Below are 16,455 nucleotides of genomic sequence, written 5' to 3' on the forward strand. Positions count from 1 at the left end.
ACTCCAAGAAACGAAGAACAGAAAATTAATGAAGAATGGTGTGATAGTAAGAACATATAGTTGGTAGTGAAGTCTTCGGGCCACGCAGTTACAAGGAGAAAGCCATAGATATCAAGTGATACTTGGGATACTATAGAAAGGAAACAAAGAAATTAATTGTTGAAAGTTTTCGAGGAAGTAATGAAAACTACAGGGTAGAGCATACAAAGTATTTCAGTATTGACAGTGAGGTCAAAAGAAAAGCCAGGAATGACTGGAGAGAATATTTAGACAGTAAAGCAGATGAAACTGACAACCTATGAATTCAGGATGTGGCTATGGTGTAAGAATTGCTCATAAAACCTCGACTGGGGCAAAGAAGCAGCTTATACCCATCAAAAAGAGAGATGGTTCTGTTATAGCAACAGAAGAGGAAGAAAGAAAATGTTGGATGGAACACTTTCGTGGGGGTTATTAATAGGAGATATGAAAAGAATAATTTGATTGATATACCTGAAGCTGATAAAGACCTTGATGTACCCATAAATGAATTCAGTGTGTTTGAAGTCGAAGCTATCCTAAAAACTAAAGAGATGGAAAGCCCCAGGATACGATGGAATAACTGCTGAGATGATACTGGCAGAAAATGAAGCGACTCCCAGACTACCTACAAGATTATTTTGTAGAATGTGGCATGAAGAGGCAAAGCCTGATGAATGGGAGTTAGGAGTGTTGGTGAAAATAGCAAAAAAGGAGAACTGACTGATTGCAATAATTACAGAGGCATAACACTCATGTCAATTGTTATGAATATATATAGTACAGCACTGTATGCTTATTTTAAAGAGACTGGAGAGAAAGAATACTGAAAAGCTGAGAGGTGAACAATGTACAGCAATGCGTAGATTATAGAAATCCCCTTTTGGTAACATTTGTAGACTATGATAAAGCCTTTGATAGTGTGCACCGGCCACTTTTGTGGAGAGTCCTGCATTAATATGGAATTCTTCTGAAATATGTAAATTTGATTAGGTCGATTCATGAGCATAGCAAGTGCAAAGTTAATGTTAATGGAGTCATATCAAACGAATTTTCAGTGAACATCGGCCCTCTTAATGAGAGAATGCCATGATGAAGTCATTGAGCTTCAGCATGGCATATCATTCCCGTGCTGAAACTTGTTGACAGGCAAGAGGCCTCTCGAACCTGGGGAAATTGCTCCCCCAGTTCGAATCTAAAATTCTCTTTCATTTTTTTCTTTCTCTTAATATTACTTCGACCTTCTCCTAATTTGTTAAACTTTTTCGTGTTGCTTTCCCAACTGTATGAGAAAAATTTCCCTTATTATATATATGTATATATGTAGATATACAGTATATAACTATATATATATATATATATATATATATTATATTATTTATATTATATTTTTCTGGGGGGTGAGGGCTTGGATGTTTCTACATCTATTATAGCTAATGGTGAGGATGTTTATACATCCGTTATTACTGCCTTCTTAGATGAATTGGAAGAGGTGTAGCGGTTGGGAGGTATTTGCGTTCAAAGCTATATGTGGGAGTATTGAATGATCTCAGCCATCCCAAGGATGGTTTGGACCTTTTTGCAGAACTAGGGTCTTAGTAATCCAGGGGGATCCAATGCTTGGGGTAGGACTCTTGGCTTTTGGCCGGAAGCCCATTATTACAGATATGGGGAGGATGATTTCAAATTTTCTTGGTCTCCGTCCTAACACGCGGGTTCAGCTTACATCTTTGCCTCTAGATCTGTTTTGATGCTATCCTTCAGGTAGGGTATGGAGTGTACTATCTGGAAAGTATACTCTCATTGTGCCGATAGTGGAGAACGCATATTTCCTATCTGACGTATGATGCCTCGATATTCTCAATCAGGTAAACCCCACTTAACGAATCCTTTTCTTAACCCCTGCTTTATGGACTTTTCAAATAACGAACCCCCATCCCCTGGATACGCTGACTCTTCCTCGGCACTGTTGACGACCAGTGCAAGTTTAATTAAGGAAAATTCTGTTGACGACCTTCGAACTAAAAAGGACCACTCTACTGATGTTAGAAAATCTAGCAATTTGGGTAACACAAGGAAACTACGAGTCCTCATGTTTCATGTTTCCCAAATTCCATTAGGGACAAATTAGGATATGTATAGAGCATTTGAGTGCTATGAATTGATAAAGGAGAGAAGGATGAGACTCAGAGATGAAAAATCGGACTCTTTGATATCTGTCGATAGTCATGATGAAGCATTTAATGCCATTTATAATATTAGCAGTATCAAAATTAACGAATTGAACATCAAGGGAGCTCTTTGTGATAGGGAATTGGATGTGTACAAACTGGCTGATTGGTTTGAAAAAGACACAAATGTACCCATGCCTTCACAGAGAAAACCCAAACCACCAATGGGGCTTGTAGCTGAACCTAAAGGGATACTAGGGAATTATTTTAAAATATGTAAGTTTATTCAGAAAAAAGTAGGAACCATTGCACCTGGAGATATTTCTCGTTTTTGGGAAATTAGTTATCTCATCCATACCAAGTCTTCGACTCAGGCTGCAATACTATCTAACTTACAGACAGGCAGTGATGAAATTACATTGGATATGAAACCTCATCAACATTTTAGTTATGGAAGGGGAGTGGTCTTTAATAAAGACCTGTACGAATTTTCAGAGGAGATCCTTTCTATGTGTCCACTAAATGTATTGAAAGTGCATAAGGTTCCTGGAACATCAATGATTATACTTACTTTCCAGGATGCTGATGTACCTTGCCATATTGTTATTGAAAATGAAAGGATTAAAGTTCGGCCTTTCAAACAAAAGCCCCTGCAATGCTTTGTTTTAAATTTGGACACCCATCCAAAGTTTGCAAAAATGAAAAATTGTGTGGTATTTGCTCCAAAACTTATCATGGAGAATGTACATTTGAGGCCAGGTGTTCAAACTGCACTTTGACTCGTAAATCAACTGATAGGAGTTGCGAACTGTATGAGATGGAGGAAGCTGCCCTAAACAAATCAAGTTTAGAAAACATAAGTATGGGACATGCAAAAAAAACTGTTGAATAAGTCAACCAGCTATGCAAAGGCCTTAAAATAGAAGGGAAATTTACCACAGGAGACATCAAACCCACCTACTACTGCCAGTAATCCTAAGAAAAGAAATACAACTTCTGATAATGAAGTACTGCATAGCAAGGTAATCATATTGCCTTCTGAGGCTCTGCCACAGTGTACTAAAAATGGGTCATTGCCCATTTCTGTACAGCCTTCGTCCCCCATTACTAACAATAGTACTAACCTCTCTCAGGTCATGTCCCTGCGTGATTTGATGGAGATTCCACCTGACACCAAGTTACCAGGTGCATCGGTATTGGGGAAGGTGCAAAAACCTGGTAGCTCACCACCTACTAATTGGGAAAGAGAGAGACCTCCATCTCTCTCTCCCCTTTCCATAAGGAATATCAAAATTGCAACGTCAAATGAATGTGATGCCTTGTCTGTTGATGTTTCTGATCAAGTGGGAGTTGATTTAAATAAATCAGAGATTTAAATATATTAGAAATTCAAGCAGAGGTCCACCAACCTCCTCAACAATCAGATCAAAAAGACTAAAAGAAAATCATAAATTCTAAACCCAATCTAACAACACCCTCTTTAATAAAACCACCTGGAAATAGTGTTTGTTAGATCAAACACTGATAATGGGAAGACTCCATCCAAGGGGTTTGCCAAATTATAAACCTTAGTTTTTTCCTCCATTTTGCAATGGAATTGTCAGGGTTTAAGGGCCAAATATAAAGAACTTAAGCTCCATGTTCATGAGCATTCCCCCCCAGATGCTGAAGCCTTGATGAGGATGGGGGTCTTAGGGATTAGCAGCTGGGCTCTAATGAACAGTGGGAACTACTTTCCACTGGACCTCGGTGCCCAGCTGTTGATCTAACTAAATGAGTCAGCACTTTCTCTTTTCCTTTCGGTAATTTTTTTTCTCCCATCTCTTTCTTTTGGGCACGATATTGTTAACGACTTTGGCCTGTTTGAGTATACTTTGGCTGCTTCTTTGGTTTTGGCACAGTGTGGGATGGGCAGCGTTCCATCTCAACCTGTGCTGATTTAGACACCATCACCCTCTGCCAGACCCCATTGGGTGCAGACCAAGTTTGTTAAGAGTCGGGCTCCAGTGATCCGGTTTTAAGTCACCCATATTTGCAGTTAATGGGTGACGCCAGGCATTGGAGTCGCCGGTGGGAGGGGCTAACCACCCCCACTGACCAGTGTACGCCCACCTCAAGAGAGGCAGCCCCTCTCTAATAGAGGACTGGTCCCCGCTGAAGCCTCTTCTCGTGTTGGGCCACATGGGATAGGAGGACTGAAATCCTCCGATAAGAGGTGGATAACCCGGCTTGCTCATACCAAAAAAACCCACCCCTCTGTTGATGACTTGGAAAATACAAACATGGACCTCAGTATAAACAGCTCCAACTCGGATTCTAATATTGTTACATTAGAACCTTATTCACGTCATGTGAATAATAAAACACTAGAGAAGAAGAGAGAGTGAAAAATTATGACAGTACAGAAAGATATAGAAAAGTAGAAGTATGACCTGGTCACTATGAAGTAGTGAATTATGAAATATTTTCCATCTTAGAATTTGAAAACGGAAGAAATGAGTGTGTAAACATTTTTAAAGCTAATAGGGAAATAGTTACTTTATGTGGATGGCAGCCAAAAAGTCTACCCCAGGGAAATGGAAGTCTCTTGATAGAGACACTATCCCCATTACAAGGTGAAAGATTGAAAACACTTGCAACATTGAATGGTCATAGTGTGAAATGCGTTTCACACCCTACTTTCAACTAGAGTAGAGGGGATATATGCTCCAGAATTGCTGGATATAGAGGAAAAAGAAATTGAGGATGAACTGAAAAATCAAGGCGTAGTTAAAGTAATCAGAGTGAGAAAGAGAGTTGGAGAACAACGTATTCCTCTTGCAACTTTAATTATAACATTTGATCAATGCAGATTACCAAATGTTTTATAAGCTGGTTGACTATCTTTGAAGGTAAAACCATATATCCCTTCACCATTGCGAAGTTATCATTGACAAATGTATGGCCATTCAAGCCAGAAATGTAAGGAAAAACTGAACAATAAGCCAGCTGTTTGTGCCAACTGTGGAAAGAGTAGTCATGGAGTATGCATAGAAAACCCTAATTGAATACATTGTGAGGCAGCACACCCAGCTACATCTAAAAGCTGTGTTAAGTTTATTTTTGAAAAAGAAATTCAGGCCATTAGGACCATGGAAAGAGTTACTTTTAAAGAGGCTCGTAAAAGAGCTCTTGAAAAACTGATAAGACCAGGGCAACCTTTTTCAATGGTTCTGAAGAAAGACTTGCCAAACCACACAGACGAAAAATATATCTCTACTTCCAAGATAAAGAAACAAATGAAAGTAGATAAAGAGGTTGAAAGTCCCATCGAAAATCTATATCCAGAAATTGTAGAAAAATAAAAAGATACTAAAAGATCTGAAAGTTATTCAAATGCCAACTACTACGATTCTAAACAATAGTACAAACCTCTCAAAGGCCGTGTCCTTGCCTGATCTGGTGGAGGTTCCACTTGAAACCAATTTACCTGGTGAACCTGTAGTGGGGAAGGTGCAAAAACCTGACAGATCACAACCTTTTAATCGAAAAAGAGAGAGACCTCCATCTCTCTCACCTCCTACCATAAGAAACATTAAAGTCACGACTTGAAATAAATATGATATCTTGTCTGCTGATGTTTCTTATCAACTAGAAGGTAAATTGAACCAATCAGAAATTCAAGTAGAGGTCCACTATCCTCCTCAATAATTAGATCAAAAGGACACAAAGAAAAAGAACACAAAACCCACTATATCAAGATCCTCTCTTGAGATACTTATGGGAAATATTGCTAGATCAAATATTGCCAATGGTAAGACTTCATCTAAGGTGTCTTCCAAAAAATAAACCATAGTTTTTTCCTCCATTCTGCAATGGAATGCCAGGGTTTGAGGGCAAAATATGAACAACTTAAGCTCCTCATATGTGAGCACTCCCCTATAACAGTATGTCTACAAGAAAGCAAGCTCGATGTTAATACTCCGTGTCCTCGAGAGTATGTTAGCTATAGGACACCATATGATCAATGAGCAGGGAGCCATGGGGGAAGTCTTATATAGGTTCGTCGAGATGTTCCCCAAATATCTTTGTCTATCTGTACCCCTCTGCAGCCAGTGGTTGTACACATTGATATAGGGAGAAAATGCACAATCTGTTCTCTTCACTTGCCTCCAAATGATAACATCTCATATAATAATATAATAGAGGTGATTAAACAACTTCCACAACATTTTCTCTTACTAGGAGATCTTAATAGTAGACATCCTTTGTGGGGTGATGTTTTGGCAAACGCAAGGGGTAATATTATATCATCAATTTTGGAAAATGAAGATGTTGGGCTCCTTAATACAGGAGAGCCCACACATTTTCATGTTCAGACAGGTACCTTGCCCTGCATTGACCTATCAGTTGCAAGCTCTTAACTGTCTTCTCGATTTTAATTGGAGAACATTAGATGATTGGCATACTAGTGATCATGCACCAATCATTATAAACACGAACAATGGTCCACCTCTTCAGAGATCGCCTCGATGGAATCTTGATAAGGCGGACTGGCATAGATTTCAGGAGTTAAGTGAAATTGAAGGAAATGCAGAACAGTTTGAAAGTGTTGATGATGCCATAGACTTAACTAATGGAACTCTTCACACAGCAGGAGTGAATTCCATTCCCAAAACAACGGATATTCAAACGACGACCAGTCCCCTGGTGGTCATCAGAAATAACTGCCCTGAACAGAGCCACAAGAAAGTCTTTAACTCGATTGCGCATGCACCGTACTGAGGAGAATTTAGTCATATACAAGAAATGTAGAGCACAGTTCCGTCGTGCCATGAAAGAAGCTAGGTGGCAGTCTTGGATGCCATTTGTTTCCTCCATTAACAGTAGAGCACCAACATCATCTGTGAGAAGGAAAGTCAAAAAGATAGCAGGCAAATTCACCCAAACCTACCACCAATGTTAAAGGTAAATGGCCAGTATATGACTGGAGCAACCGAAGTTAACAATGCTCTGGCTGACCATTTTTCAAATGTATCGTGCAAGTGTGAAGCAGCTCCTGGTCACCAGTATAGGAGCATTGAAGAAAAGAAAATTTTAAACTTCGCAACAAGAAAGCAAGAGTCATACAATTCTCCTTTTACTGAAAGAGAATTTGATCCTGCTCTTGCTACGTGTAACGATACAGCCCCTGGACTCGATGGAATTCCATATGCAATGATTAAACACGTACCTTTTAATACAAAGTTATTTATTTTAAGTATTTTTAATAGAATATGGCATGATCATTGTTATCCAAGTGTTTGGGAACTAGCCTTTATTTTAGCCTTTTTAAAAACTTTTAGGTTTTAAGTGAAGCAATTATTAAACAATCTGGATATGATTAGAATTAAGGTACTTCCATTCAAGGTATCATCAACGCCTCCATGAAAATTACCTGACGTATCTTTTTGTAAATAATTTATTGAAGTTGAGAAGAATATGACTGACTTAGAATCCAGGTCTCTTTTTATGGAACATGTTGCAGAACATAGGGGATTTACTTTTATATATACTGATGGCTTCAAATCTGATGGTGGCGTTGGATTTCGTGTACATAGTAATGGTTTTAACTGTAGAGGTGCACTTCCGCTAACAGCTTCCATATTTACTGCCGAACTGTATGGCATACTAACCGCTATTGAGAAAATAGCTTTGGAAAAGGAGGGTAATTTTACAATTTTTAGTGATGCAAGGAGTGTTCTTCAAGCTTTAGAATTTTTAATTCTAGTAACCCTCTAGTTGTAAAGATTTTAGAATGGCTTTTTATTATTTGACGGAGAGGTATAACAGCTCAATTTGTTGGGATCCAGCAGATGTAGGTGTGTCTGGGAATGAGAAGGCAGATTTATTGGTGAAGAATGCGGCATCCGAGCTGCTACCAAGGAGGTATCCCCTTCCCTGTAATGATTTACTACCTTACATCAAGAAATTGGTTTGTAATAAATGGCAAAAGCACTGGGATAGTCGAGATCGGAATAAAATAAGGGAAGTAACAAATATCATATCACCTTGGGAGACAACTCTTTGCCATCTCCGTATTGGTCACACACGGTTGACATACGAGTTTCTGCTGAAGGGCCAACACCAACCGTATTGCGAGGACTGTTCAGTACCTTTAACAGTGAGGCATTTGTTGACCGAATGCCCTAATTTTAATAACTTAAGAAATAGATATATGTTTGAGGCTTGAGGTGACGATGGCAGGTTCATCCTAGCCAAGATTCTTGGTCATGATGTGTCCTGCTATGCGAGCGGAATTTTTAGTTTTATTTCAGAAGCAGGTCTTCTGAAAACTATTTAACTGTTATAATGACTTCTTAACTTTAATGGCCTCAATTGAATCCTCTTTTATTTTTCATATATAATAAATGCTATTGGCGTCAATGACAGATGTCAGGATACCAGAAAACTTTCAATCAATCAATCAATCAATTGAGACTGTTAGAATTAAGGTGCTTCCATTTAAAGCATCATCAACACCTTCATGGAAATTACCAGAGGTATCTTTTTGTAAATATTTTATTGGAGTTACAAAGAATATGACTGACTTAGAAGCCAGGTCTCTTTTTTTTAGTGACCATATTGCAGAACATAAGAAATCGACTTTTATATATACTGGTGGCTCCAAATCTGATGCTGCCGTTGGATTTGTAGTATATAGTAATGGTTTTAATAGTAGAGGTGCACTTCCTCTAACAGCTTTTATATTTACGGCCAAAATATTTGGCATACCAACCGCTGTTGAGATTATTGTGTTTACCTTTTGGTGATGCATGGAGTGTCCTTCAAGCTTTGGAAGATTTTAATTCCATTAACCCTCTTGTTTTAAAGATTTTATAATGCTTTTTTTATTGGAGTGAGAAGTATAACAGTTCAATTTTGCTTGGTTCTGGCACATGAAGGTGTGTCAGGAAACGAGAAGGCAGATTTACTGGCAAAGCAGTAATTGCGACCAAGAAGGTATCCCATTCTTTGCGATGATTGTTCAGCCAACATCAAGAATTTTATTTCTAATAATTGGCAACATTATTGGGATAATTTAATTGAAAATGAGCTGTGAGAAATAACAGATTTTATATACCACCAAAAGTATAACATGATGCCTTGAAAGTGGGAGACTACTCTTTGTTGTCTCTGCATTGGTCACACTCGGATGACATGAATATCTACTTACTGGCCAATACCAGCCATATTGAGACAACTGTTTATGTACCATTGACAGTGAGGCATTAGTTGACTGAATGCCCCACTTATAGTAGTGAAAGTAATAGACATGTTCGAGGTGAGGATGTTAGGTTCATCCTTGCCAAGATTCTTGGACCTGATGTGTCCTACCATGTTAGTGGGATTGTTAGCTTTATTTCAGAAACAGGTCTTCTGAAAGATATTTAACTTTTAAAATGACATTTTTACTTTTATGGTGTTAATTAAATATTCTTTTATTTTTTAGATACAATAAACGATATCGGCGTCAATGACCTTAAATGTCAGGATCCTAGAAAACCTCAAATCAATCAATCAATCCATAATTAACTCTTGACTATAGATAAGACATATGTGAGACCTTGGGAATATACAGTGTGGATTTTGACATATTCCAACGAAGATTTAACCCCCTGAAAGCTATTGCTGGAAATAGTATATATCTTGGAAAGTTGATCAGGAAACATATTTTCTAAAGATCTTTAACTTCATGATTTCTGTATATAGGATCCTATTCTGCCTTTACTCATACCAGCCACTTTTCCAGATAAGAAATGAAGTGCATTCCCTGCAACTGCAGAAACTTTTTACTGCATTTACCAATTTTGTGAGTACGTGGAGCTATATTGAGTTTGAATGACAGTATACAGTGCAGTACTCTGAACTGGTCTGAGCACCTCCCTAGCTGGAACTTTGTGTGGCCAGAAATAAGGAACAATATGGATTTGCCTGTATGCATCTTTGAATTAAGAATACATTCCAAACCCTTGGTTAAGTCCTTCTCAGGACCACTGAAAAGTTGACCCTTGGGTTTTAGGAAGATGCACTCCTCTACAGTTCCCTTTGTCAGCTTTTTGTCCTCAAAATATCTGAGTTCAGCATGTCCAGGTTGAAGTAACTCTTGTCACTGAGGGATTTTGGTTTTCCACACCCAACCCAGACCATTTCAGACTATAATGTGTACCCAGTGAAAGAAGATCCATATTTTTTTTTTAAATTGATGGAGGAAATCCCCAACTGGAAGGCAAGAAAGAGTTGGGGTTTCATATTCTGGTGTCTCCAAAAGTGACCAGAACCAACCCTTTTTTTTCTTTTCCTTCTTCCTATGAAATTATCTTCAAGGACTCGGGACACCCAGCTGAGAAGGATGTTGTCATCTTTCAGATATTAACGGAGACAAACTACCCAGAGGAAGATTGAATGTAGAATGGGTAGACTGATGTAGAGGTGTTCAGATAGATGGTCCCTTAGGAGAGTCTCAAGTACTGCTGCAGCTGATTCTTATTATTATTATTATTATTATTATTATTATTATTATTATTATTATTATTATTATTATTATTATTATTAATTGCTATGCTACAACCCTAGTTGGAAAAGCAGGATGCAATAAGCCTAGGGGTCCCAACAGGGTAAATAGCTTAGTGAGGAAAGGGAACAAGGAAAAATCAAATATTCTAAGAACAGTAACAACATTAAAATAAGTATTTCCTATACAAACTATAAAAACTTCAACAAAATAAGAGGAAGAGAAATTAGATAGAATAGTGTGCCTGAATGTACCCTCAGGCAAGAGAACTCTAATCCAAGACAGTGGAAGACCATGGTACAGTATGGCACTGCCCAACACTAGAGAACAATGGTTTGATTTTGGAGTGTCCATCTCTTGGGTAAAGAAGAATTGTTTTGTAATCTCAGTGTTGTCAGGTATATGAGGACAAAGGAGAATCTATAAAGAATAAACCAGACTACAGTAATACCTTGAGATACGAGCGTCCCAACATACGAGAAAATTGAGATACGAGGAGAGTTCTGAGCAAATTTTTGTCCTGAGATATGAGGAAAAATTTGAGGTACTAGGTAATTTCCTATGCGGCCGCCAGGTGGCTGAGTGTGCGAGAGGCTGCTCACCAGGACAGCATTGCTCGGTGTTTCCCGTCGGATCTCCGTCGCGTAAAGTTATCTCCGAGTATCGGCCGTAGTGTTTGCCTTTTTACGAGTTTTTTGCGTTAATCAGTGCATAATTAATTAAATAAGCAATGGGTCCAAAGCAAGCGAGTGCAAACAAGGGTAGTGAAAAGAGAAAGTGTATGATGACAATGGAGATGAAGCATGAAGTAATTGCAAAACATCAGAGTGGCGTAAGAGTGACTGTGCTGGCATGCCAATATGAGAGGAGTACATCGACTACGTGTACCATCCTCAAGCAGAAGGATGCTATAAAGAGCACCAAGCCTTCCAAAGGAGTAACCATCCTTTCTAAGCTGTGTAGTGACATTCACGACGAGAGGGAGAGACTTCTTTTAATCTGAATAAAGGATAAACAGTTGGCGGGAGATAGCGTGACCTAGACGATCATATGTGAGAAGGCCAGCAGAATCTATGATGACTTGAATGGGAAGCAAGCAGCTGAGAGAGGGGAGACTTCGACGCCAGCAGAAACCTTCAAAGCCAGTCGTGGCTGGCTGGATAATTTAAAAAAACAGATTGGGATACACTCGGTTGTGAGGCAAGGGGAAGCAGCAAGTTCCGTCTTGAAAGCCGCGGTGGACTTCGTCACAACCTTTGCCTCGGTTATCGCCCGACATTGCTTCATCCCCAAACGAGTCGTCAACTGCGATGAAACTTGTCTTTTATGGAAGAAAGTGCCCAGGAGGACTTTCATCACGGCAGAGGAGAAGAGACTACTGGGCCATAAACCTATGAAGGACTGGTTAAATCTAGCCTTGTGTGCCAATGCCAGTGGTGACTGTAAGGTCAAGCCAATGCTGGTGTACCACTCGGAAAACCCACGCGCTTTCAAGAGTCAAAGGATCTTGAAAGAAAAACTGCAAATAATGTGGCGCGCTAATGCTAAGGCTTGGGTTAACCAGCATTTCTTCACAGAATGGGTTAATCTGTGCTTTGATCCGTTAGTGAAAAAATATTTGGCGGTGAAATACCTGCCAATGAAATGTCTCCTGGCCCTCGACAAAGCCCCTGGTCACTCTCCTGGTCTTGAAGAGGACATTCTTGATGAGTTCAGGTTCATCAAGTTCCTTTTATCTCCTACCCACTCCTCCGGCCCATGGACCAACAATTTATTTTTAACTTCAAAAAACTGTACAGAAAGCATTTATTCAAGAAATTCTTCGATGTCACGGACAACACCAACCTCACCCTTTGGAAATTTTGGAAGGAACATTTCAACATTGTACATTGCTTGAAAATTATTGACAATGCATTGCAGGGTGTCACAAGACAAAATCTTAATTCAGCGTGGGAGAAATTGTGACCAGCTTTTGTCACTGAGAGGGACTTTGAAGGGTTAGATACAACAGAACCTGATGACCCCAATCCTGTTGTGATGGATGAAATTGTGTCTTTAGAAAAATCCATAGGGCTGGAGGTAGACGAGGCAGACGTGAACGACCTTGTCGAGGAGCATCAGGAAGAGCTCACGACACCGGAATTGATAGAGCTCCAGGAGATCCAACATTCGTAGGTGTTGCAGGTGCTCAGTAGCGAGGAGGAGGTGAAAGACGAGGGCCGCCTTTCTACGGCAGAAATCAAGGACGTGTTAGCGAAGTGGGAGGAGTTTTTTAATTTTATGGAAAAGAGGCACCTGGATAAGTTGGCGATTGGTCGTGCGTTAGCCTATTGTGACGACACTTGCGTGCGTCATTTTTGCAACATTTTGAAGGGGAGACAAAAGCAAACATCCCTAGATAGGTTCCTTTTAAAAATGCCATCAAAAAGTGCAGATGAAAGCGAGGCAAATAGAGCAAGCCGGAAGAAGAAAAGTAAAAAAATGAAAATGAAAACAAAATTAGTATTAAGTTTAGTGTAACGTAAGATTAACATTTTATTTTTGTGTGTGTACAGTAAGCTAATTTCATTTAAGTTAAATTTAAAGTTACTAATTCCATTCAGGTTGAATTTAAAGTTAAGGTTATGTTACATAGTGTTAAAAAAAAGGGTTGCGTACCGAACGTGTTGCCGTCAAGTCTCTCTCCTCCCCGTCCTCTCTCCCTCGTCCTCCTGCGCACACCGCCGTTGGCCACTGCCGTCTGTCTCAAAGGTTAGTACTCCGTAGTAATGCTACATTTCATTGAACATCATAACCAGTTCATAGCTAATTGTTATTTTGTTAGTGCAGAATGTTGATTACAACAATTAAAAACATGTGTTTCCACTGTAATATACATTTTTTAGCGTTTATTTCAAAGGGTGGGAACGGATTGATTTCTTTTTAGTTATTTTATATGGGGAAAATTCATCTGAGATGCGAGCAAATTGATATATGAGCACGGTCCCGGAACGTATTTAAACTCATATCTCAAGGTATTACTGTATTCTGTGTGTGCAGGCAAAGCGAAAGAACAGTAGCTAGAGAGAAGGATCCAATGTAGTACTGTCTGGCCTCTCAAAGGACCCCATAACTCTCTAGCGGTAGTATCTCAACGGGTGGCTGGTGCTTGGCCAACCTACAATGTTTCCCTGTAGTGAGAAACTTCCTCTTCTTCGTTTGTGGCAAAGTTTCTCCCACTTCAAGGAAAGATAAGTGTTTTCTGCAAGAGTATTAGCCTTAGCACTGCCTATTAGGAATTGAGAGAACAGATCTTTACTAATAGGAGTAATGCATTGTAAACCAATTCCTATATCCTGCCCTTTTCTGGGTCTTAAGCTCCCAAAACCTAATGTCTAATGTTGAATTACAGTTTGATGAAAACCCTCAGAGAAAGGCTTACAAAGCAAATTTGTCAGTGTTGGCCAAGCATTCTGCAGTCCAGCATGGGCAACTCTAGTTTCCAAACAGGATAAGTGAGACGCTAGTGAAAAAAGTCTGGCGAGTGTTAAATTCTGCTGTGTTCGTCACTTCTGAATTGGGAATCCTATCATTTTTTATATGATTACCCATCATACTGTCTAGTCTTTATGGAAGAAAAACTTCATAAAACCCTCACAATACCATGAAGCCATCATACCCTTTTGGGTAAACCTTCATCAAAGCATTGCAAACTTTCCAGAAGCTGGAATCCCCATCCAGCTAGTGTCCAAAATTACACGAAACTCGTCAAAAAGAGCTATCCGTACTTTAGCAACACCTCTGTATGTGTAGGCTTGGGAGTTACAGGCTTGAAGAACAGTCTTTCCATGCACTAGTGTGAGTTACTGAAAGTATCAATATCCTCAAACTCCCATTAAGATACTACTGCTAGAGGGTTATGTTATCCTTTGACCAGCCAGACAATACTACTTTCGATTCTTCACTCTGGTTACGGTTCATTTTCCCTGTGCCTACACATAAACTGTATAGTCTGGCCTATTCTTTGCATACAGTATTCTCCTCTGTCCTCATGTCCTCATACACCTGACAACACTGACATTGCCAAACAATACTCCTCTCAAGGGGTTAACTACTGCACTGTAATTGTCCAGTGGCTATTTCCATAGCCTCCGTACCATGGTCTTCCACTGTCTTGGGGTAGAGTTCTCTTGCTTGAGGGTACACTCAGGAACACGATTCTATCTTATTTTATAGTGTACATAGGACAGTGGGGTAGAAATTTTGCCCCAAGAAAGCAAATGGCCAACCCTTCCAGCTGACTACCTCAAAGGTAATCCATCCATCCCAACAAGTAAGTGGTCAGGAAAACGAGCCTTGAGTGCTTTGTGTAAAAATCCTGAATCGAGAGGCCTCCCAAAGCCTTAAGCTTATCAATTCAAAGAAGGGAAGAGAGAGAGAGAAAATGGATAATAAATGCTGCCATGGAGAGGATTTTGCCTTAACATTTCTGGCTAAACCTGAGCAGCAGCTGGAGGAAAGCCATATAGTAAAATGTCTGACCATACATATACTTTATATGTAAAATATAAACATGATAATGAATATATGCTTCATTAATCTATGGAACATTTAATACATGCTATTAAGTCTCATAATAAAATATTCACTGGACTGTGTATCTACTTCCAGCATAGGTAATTTATTAAGAAAAGGATGAATTGTCCCATAGTAGAATGTGCATGATAGGAATAGGCTACATAATATTGTAGACTTCAGGTATATATATATATATATATATATATATATATATATATATATATATATATATATATATATATATATATGTATATATATATATATATACATATATATATATATATATATATATATATATATATATACATATATATATATATATATATATATATATATATATATATATATATATATATATATATATATATATATGTAATATTCATTATGCCAATAGTAATCATATTATTAATAATATACAGTACCTGTATTAAGAATGATATACAGTACAAGGTTCTGTATACACTTTATCTATGGTATATGCATGTACTGTACACATAATCGTAAAAGTAATTATAATGAATACAAACTTAAATTATATATTCAACATTCAGTACATACCAATAAAAGCCATAACAAAACCCACATGTGTCTATGTACCCATCTATAAGCTACATGCATGGTGATTATGAATGTAGATATGAATATATGGAATATTCAATAATTCAAGAAGACCAAAATGCAATATATATGGGTCTATATATCATACATATGTATAAACAATCATTAAATTATAATATAGGCATCAGCTATTAGGAACCCATTTAACATGAAATATAATATGGTCTGTGTACCAATGTGTATGTAGGAACTACAGTACCTTTTTTTCGGCTGTGGACCAAAACTTTGCCAAACTATGTTGTCATTTAATAAGATTTTATGGTAATTAAAGATAAAATTTTTGATGAGAAAAGAATTTATTACAAGATTTATAGAATTAGAGTAGTATAGAGAGACAGGAAGAAGGAAAGGGCTTTATTAAATAAATAAGGGGAATGGTATGAAACTTCAACTATGCTATGGCTAAGCTCTGTCAACTCTTGTATAGGCTGTTATATAATTTGTATGTAGAGAAAATAAAAAGCTATTACTTATATTAGTAAAATCATTGTAGAATAAGGTTAACACAAATGTAGTAAAAGCCAAACATACCTCAATGGAAAACGACATAAGGAGATC

The 16,455-nt window shown here is 38.3% G+C and overlaps 1 protein-coding gene across 2 annotated transcripts in view; it reads left to right on the plus strand.

The window, feature by feature from the left end:
• Positions 1-16,455, plus strand: part of TTLL12 (Tubulin tyrosine ligase-like 12) — a 799,864-nt gene that overhangs the window by 341,802 nt on the left and 441,607 nt on the right. The window lies entirely within an intron of this gene.

This window comes from Palaemon carinicauda, chromosome 9, assembly GCF_036898095.1.
Source record: "Palaemon carinicauda isolate YSFRI2023 chromosome 9, ASM3689809v2, whole genome shotgun sequence".
Lineage (NCBI taxonomy): Eukaryota > Metazoa > Arthropoda > Malacostraca > Decapoda > Palaemonidae > Palaemon > Palaemon carinicauda.